The sequence below is a fragment of the Chrysochloris asiatica genome, unplaced genomic scaffold (assembly GCF_000296735.1).
Source record: "Chrysochloris asiatica unplaced genomic scaffold, ChrAsi1.0 scaffold00011, whole genome shotgun sequence".
In the NCBI taxonomy this organism is placed as follows: Eukaryota; Metazoa; Chordata; class Mammalia; order Afrosoricida; family Chrysochloridae; genus Chrysochloris; species Chrysochloris asiatica.
In genome coordinates this window covers 21118665-21124476 of record NW_006408529.1, presented here as the reverse complement: position 1 = coordinate 21124476, position 5812 = coordinate 21118665, and the positions used below count along the sequence as shown (strand labels likewise).

The window sequence follows — 5812 nt, the reverse complement described above, 5'->3', positions numbered from 1 at the left end:
GTTGTCAGATTCAAAATGGCCAATACCAGTCCATTTCAGCTCACTAATGCCTAAGATATCGATGTTTATGCATTCCATTTCATTTTTGACAACTTCTAATTTTCCCACATTCATACTTCGTACATTCCATGTTCCGATTTTCAATGGATGTTTACAGCTGTTTCTCTTCATTTTGATTTGTGTCCCATCAGCAAATGAAGGTTCTGTGAGCTTTTCTCCCCCGAGCTTAACTCTATTCACGTCAACATGGTCAACTCTACTTTGAGGAGGCATTTTTTTCCCCAGTCGCATTCTGAATGCCTTCCTACCTTCCCGTCCTGTATCTGACAGTGTTTCTCTGCTATTCATAGAGTTTTCAGTGACTAGCGATTCGGCAGTAGTTTGTCACTTTTTCTTCCTAGTCTGTCTTTGTTTTGAAGCTCATCTGAAACCTGTCCATTAAAAACACCTAAACACCTCACCATGCAGTCTAAACATGTATCAAGCAACAATTAACCAACTAATGGGAAAAATCACTAAGGCAGCAATTGTAGTTGATGATTTTAACACATCCATCTCTGATAATGAAGGACCAAACAGACATCAAAGAAACAGAGGGATTGAAACTTATCAATATATTTAATACACTAGAGCTGCAGTATACAGTATGGCACTGTAGGATAATCACTTGACCACAAGGTGAGTTTGAACTTTAAGGTCAGTGTTTCCAACTCACCAGCCACTCCTCAGAACCCTATACAGAGTCACTATGGGTCAGAACCAACCCTATGGCACTTAACAACAAAAACGACAACAATATAGAGAACTCAGAATATTTGAAGTTTCATTATATATCCAGAAGACATCATTAGAAAAACCTTATTTTTTCTAATCAGTATATTATACCCATGTTCTACATATTGCTCAATCTTAAGAAAACTACTTGGCAACCAAGATTGAAGGATCTTAAAAATATCTGTAATGTACCAAATCTTGAGGAAGATAATTATAGTTATTTTAAAATAATTATCAATCAAAAGACACAAAGATACAATTTTTTTAAGGAAAGGAAATTCTATGACTTTATAAACACCTTTCATTTTCTTGCAAGCTGAAATTATATTTGTCTTAAAGAAGAATTTAAACATTAAAGGAAATGTTAGTACTACTTTTTTTTGTAATCCCTGAGAGCTGATATGATTGTGGATTCATTTTAACTGTTGAGAAAAATACAGAGATCTAACAATGAGTTTACATTCCATCCTGTCCTTGACTGAAAAATGTAGTGACTCTGTTAACTTCATTTCATCTCAGACTTATAAATGCTATGACAAGCTAGTAATTTGAACACAGAGGGGTCTTCTAGAGTCATGGTTCTCATACATACAGCTTTTTGAATTTTAACAGGCCTTCAATTTCTAACTGAGGAACGCAGAAACACCACCTTTCATAATTACCTGCATTCATTTGTAATACTATCAGGGCTAATGTCATTCCTTGTATGTGATTATTAAGTCCATCACTCTGAGTGACACCTTGATATTTACAATCTTTGAATACCAGATGACTAAGGGTAAAAAACTCTAATAATAGCTTCTATCAGCCTTATTTGCTGCTCCATAAAAAGCACATTTGAAGCAGACAACCATCATTTGGTAGACTTTCTTCTCCTGTACCAAATGATTTTTGGTTTTGTTTTATAATTTTCTTTACATTGTAGATGATAGTGATAAAACCAACAGAATGTTGAAGATCAAGACAAATAAATCAGATATCATCCACAAATTCCAACAGAAGAACAACAGCAAAACCAATCAATTTAAAAATAGTTCACCTGTTAATGAAAGTAATATGCAAATATTCTGATAATTACAGTCTGCTCACTGTAGGAAGAATGATTCATAATATTACAAAAGATTTGATATAATCTATCCAATTATTCATAACAACTTATAGACCAACTCTAATTTTACATTAATATTTTCCATTTGCATAAATGATTCTAGCAGTGAAAGCTAAACCATTTTAAAAAGGTTATTTATTAATTAAGCAACTGATTAATGATTATAGTTGAAAAATTGTGTTTTAATGTCTCAAAATTCATGTGTCTTATTATACAAAAATGACAAATTTGTATTCATAGACTCTAGTCTTTTTGATAGTGATAATCATGAAATTTATTAACTACTGTGATAGTTACTGAGCTTCTGTTAGAAAGCATTCTGTCATATTTTATTTACTTAAAATAAACATATATGAGAGAGGATGCTATCTAAACTCAAAGATTCTACAGAAATTTTTTTTCAATAATCACTCAATCCAAGAAAACATCACCTGATATATCATAAGAGATGTATGCCCTGCATGATCATTAATCCCATCATGATAATAGATGAATAGGATTTTATACTACCCTATGAGTCAGAGGCTGAGTTTCCTGAACATCCTGAAACACGAAAAAGGCTAAAATAGGCAGTTGGTCTTTTGTTGTTGTTGCTAAGTGCTGTTACGTCAGTTCCAACCCATAGTGACCCTGAATAGGGCTTCCAAGGAGCAGCTGGTGAGCTTGAACCAGTGACCTTGTGGTTGAAACCCACTTTGCAAACAAGCACATTAGCCCACAGCGCCACACCAAGACACCCTTTCCAATTATACCTGCCTTTCAGGCTTTGTCTTATGACTGCCGAAGTTCCTTCCTCTTCTGCATTGCAATTGACTGCCTCCCTTCTGACCTACAGATTAACACTATGCTTGTTGTTGTTGTTAGGAGCCATCAAGTCACAACTGACAAATTGTGACTTGATAGCACCTAATAACCCTGTATAGGGTTTCTGAGGAGCAACTGATGAGCTTAAACCACTGACCTTGCAGTTCAAGCAGACTTTGCAGTCTAGCGCATTAACCCACAGCATCACACCAGGACTCATCAAAATGTGCCTGTTCAAAGTCTCATTCCATCAAAATTTGACTTTAAACACTTAGCCTTACTACCACTTTCTGTCAAGACCATTCCAATTAATGACAAACCCATGCGTGTCAGAATATAACTTCTCTATGGGGTTTTCAATGGCAGCTTCTTCAGAAGAACTTTCTTCTGAGGAGCTTCTAGGAGGATGTGATCTGCCAATGTTTTGGTTAACAGTTGAACATTTAAACATTTGTGCTACTCAAAGATTATATTCAATTTTGTTCATATGATCGTATTTGAGGTTTTTAGACAAGGACCACCCTAATTTTAAAGCTATACAGTTTTGTATCATTTTCTATTTGTTTCTTAAGTAATGGTACTGCTTTTCTAAGTTTCTTAAGTTTCATACAAGGCTTCTACTATATGTTGGGGTATAAAACAAGCTCTTAGATGCCCATCATGCAATAGAAAAGGTATACTGATTGGTTCAATGTTTTTTAATGTTTAGTAAGGTCCATAGACTTTAACAGGTGTTGAGAATACAGGGGAGGCAGCAAAGAATGGGACAAATATGGTTTCTATTCTCATGTTATTATGCACCATCAACTTGCTTCCGACTCATAGCGACACTGTCTAGGGTTTCCCAGAGTGGGTGGTGGCTTTGAACTGATGACCTTGCAGTTATCAGTGCTTTTCCTACAAGTGCCACAGTAGAGTATAGCTTAAGAGACAAGGCAATCATTAAATACATACATAAGCACATGTATTGGAATTCCCTATATTAAAAAAATTCATTATCTAATAAATTTTTACTGAGATTTTACAGAATATATACAAACTTTGAAGTCCTGGTGTGGTGCAAAGCCATGTGAACTACAAGGTCAGCGGTTCAAATTCACCAGCTGCTCCTTGGAAACCCTATACAAGGTAGTTATGAGTTGGAACCGACTCAACGGCACTTAACAACAACAACAGAGACAACATACAAACTTGAAAAGGAAATGGACAATTCAGTGGGTGCATAATGTGTGTGCATGTGAGTATGTATAAAAAATATGTACTATTATAACATTGGGATGATATGTATATTATTTTGTTATTTTCAAGTTCATCTTAGATATCATTTTGCTAAGTTAATTAAGTATCCATATAAAACTTTGTCTTAATAATAACATAATAATCTATCATTTGGATTTGTCTTTTAATGAATGGATCCTCTTTTATTGGATTATTGGGTATGACTCATAGAATCCCCAAAGGAGCTCTGGTAGAGTAGTGGTTACGTACGAATCGGGCCACGAACTGCAAGATCAGCAGTTCGAAACTACCAGCTGTTCCATGGGAGAAAGATGAGACTTTCTGCTCCCGTAATGATTTACAGTTGTGGAAACCCTATACAAGGTCACGATGAGTCGGAACCAATTCCACGGCACTTAACAACAATTTGTTCCATAAGGAGCCTTGGTGTCGCTATAGGAAAAGCTCTGGACTACTAACCATAAGTTCTGTAGTAGAAAGATAAGGCTGTCTGTTTCCATAAATAATTACAGTCTTGGAAATCAGGGGACTTCAAAAAGTTTACAGAAAAAATCCATTATCTTTTCATTTCATTTTTGAAGCCCCCTTATATATTTATGCCGAAACCAATTTTTGAAACCATTTCATGCTCTCACCAGAAAAATTTAAGCAAGCTCAGTTTTCTACTTTTTGTCAACACCAGATTTTGCCAGGTTTTTTTTTAAATCTTTGCAATTTAGTAAGCAGATTTGGATTTATTTGATTGCTACTGAGTTTTATCAACTTTTCAGATGATTATTGACAATTTATATGTACTCTCTGGCAAATATTCTGTTCATATCACTTGCCATGGTGTCAATTATATGCCTTTTGCTTCTTTGCTTCATGACTGTGTCCCAACATTTGTAGGTTAGGTGACAGGAAGAATGAAAAATAAGATACCTATTTATAAACACACCCTAGAGAAACCATTTTTGCTCTTAAGGCCTTTAATTGATTGATTGGGGCCCGCTTACGTTATGGAAGGTTTGAAGACCGCTGATTTCATCATATGTATCATAATGGAGCTCTTGTAGTGTAGTGGTTATGAATCAAGCTGTTAATCTCATGGTCAGCAGTTCAAAACTTATAGCTGTTCCATGGGAGAAAGATGAGGCTTTCTGCTCCTGTAAAGATTTACAGCCTCAGAAACCCTGTACAGGGTCGCTATGAATCGAAACCGACTCCACAGCACATAACAACAGCAACAACAATCTACTTTATTTATAGCAGTAACTATTGACTACCAAATATCTGGGCACCTTAGCCTTGTCATGCTGACATATAAAATTTACCATCATGCTTACAGATTCTATGTAAAATGATACTGCATTTTATTATTTATAACTTCCTAATTTTATTTTTCCTTATGTTTACCTGCAACAACCCTCCTGTCCTTCACCATCTACCATTAATTCTCAAAGAAGAATACCTTGGAGTCAGCAGGTGAGATCTGCTATAAAAAAGGAGAAAGTCAATGTTTGAGTGAAGTTAGGGAAGTTGCTGAAGACAATATTGACAGTATTTGCTTAATATTATTGAATAGTTACAATCTTCAATGTACGGTACTTCTAAGCACTTAACATGAATATAAAATCTGTTTAATATCTTTTCTCTAAATCTGGAAATATTATTTTCTCCATTTACAAGTTGAAAAACTAAGGAGGCAAGGATTTAAATAATTTGTTTTGAAAACACAGCAAAAAAGTATCAGAGTCATATTCCTGTTTTAGAATCTATGAAGCTATAATCTAATATCTTGCCCACTAAATTGAATAACCTCTTTAGAAAATTATCCTGTCTACATCAAGACAAATGTACTTTCAGAAAAATCCAGATACAAATAGGAAGACACAAGGCATTATATAT

General features: G+C 34.9%; 1 pseudogene; it reads left to right on the top strand.

The window, feature by feature from the left end:
* LOC102814750 overlaps positions 1 to 5812 on the top strand; it is a 40013-nt pseudogene that overhangs the window by 18661 nt on the left and 15540 nt on the right.